Source organism: Lactuca serriola, chromosome 8, assembly GCF_051521515.1.
Source record: "Lactuca serriola cultivar US96UC23 chromosome 8, Lser_US96UC23_V15, whole genome shotgun sequence".
In the NCBI taxonomy this organism is placed as follows: domain Eukaryota; kingdom Viridiplantae; phylum Streptophyta; class Magnoliopsida; order Asterales; family Asteraceae; genus Lactuca; species Lactuca serriola.
Genome location: NC_136415.1, coordinates 60,309,954 through 60,311,476, shown reverse-complemented (window position 1 = coordinate 60,311,476; position 1,523 = coordinate 60,309,954). Strand labels below are relative to the sequence as shown.

General features: G+C 36.0%; 1 pseudogene; it reads right to left on the bottom strand.

Annotated features, from left to right (window-relative positions):
- Positions 1–489: 489 nt before the first annotated feature.
- LOC145070436 (calcium-binding allergen Ole e 8 pseudogene) lies at positions 490–1,221 on the bottom strand (annotated as a pseudogene).
- Positions 1,222–1,523: the final 302 nt, after the last annotated feature.

Sequence of the window (1,523 nt, the reverse complement as noted above, 5' to 3'; positions counted from 1 at the left end):
CTAGTCAGAAAACTTTTCCATACAATACTTTCACAAACAATACTTTCCCCAACATAAATATTAACTGGGCCTAAGTTTGTAACATTTCTATAGTTAGAGTGAGACAAACACATTAGAGATCAAACATGTAATTTATATTAAAAAAATATACAAAAGAAAAGATTCTATTATGTCGGTCACTCGTCAATTAATGGAATTATTCGAGTATCAATTATTCAAATAACAACAGAGACCATATAATAATATTATTCCCATTAGTTCTTTCAATTAACTAAATTCTTTAAACATCAATGATCCTGAGAAAATATCAACCATATGTGTGCTCATATAACTAATATTGCTTGAATTATTCTTGTTTATATTCAAACAAATTACAACAAGAACAAGAAAAATAACTTGATATTTTTAACTTGTAAGTTAATGAATTAGATCAAAAACCAAAAGTATCGATGTTCTTGTTCAATGTTCAATGTTCATACTTCATACCCATTTAATTAATCTTAAATCGCATTTAGTTCTAACTGAATTCAGAAATTCGAATCACAATCTGTCATCAGAATTATTTCAAAAGGTAGAAGTATTTAACGAAAGAGATATAGATTACACTGACTGATTCCATCATTTGGATGAATTGTTGGACTTGGACATCATCTTCCTGAACTCCTCAAAATTGACATAACCATCGCCATCGGAATCCACGGATTTGATCATATTAGTACAATCATCAAGGCTGCAGTTTTCTTCCATTCCCAACCGACTTAAGATCTGGTGCAACTCGGAAGCCGAAATCAACCCGTTCTTATTCAGATCGTAAAGCTTGAACGCATCATGAAGCTCCTTCATCCCGCCGTCATCTTCGCCGCCGGCGTTAGCGCTTCCTTTAAGGAAACCGGCGAACTCCTCCAGGTTAATGAAACCGTCGCAGTCGGTGTCTATATCCTCCATTATTTGCTTTACCACGTCCAGAGACGTGTCGGATCCGAGAGCCTTCATGACATCGACGAGCTCCACGGCGGTGATCTTGCCGTTTCCGTTAACGTCAAAACGGCTGAAGACTTGCTTTACTTCGTCCATGTTGGTAAGGTAAGCCGACGCGCTGTTGCTTTCAGTTGCCATCGCTGAAAGTAAGGATGGGATAAGGGGGGATTTGGAGAAGACGAGTAGGAGATTGGGTAGGAGTAGGACGCGTGTTGATTAGGGTCGAATCCAATTCGTCAAAAGCTGAAATGCATCAAATAATGGTCAAAAGGGAGCTACAATTATTTATCGCCTGTTTCTTTTCATGAAAAAAAAAATTAATAGCATTTAATAAAAATTTAAATTTTTTAGACAATGGTTCCCGTCGTTTAAAAAAGTAATGTTTATTTTTTAATTATTTTTTCCCACATTATTTATGGTTATATCAACATACTGTTAATTTATAAATCAAAAAGCTTTTTCTCCTCCTTTGTTGAAGTCGACGTCGAACTTTTCCTCACGATGGTGATGTGGAAGTTCGGGAGTGAGGATTACATCTTGGACCG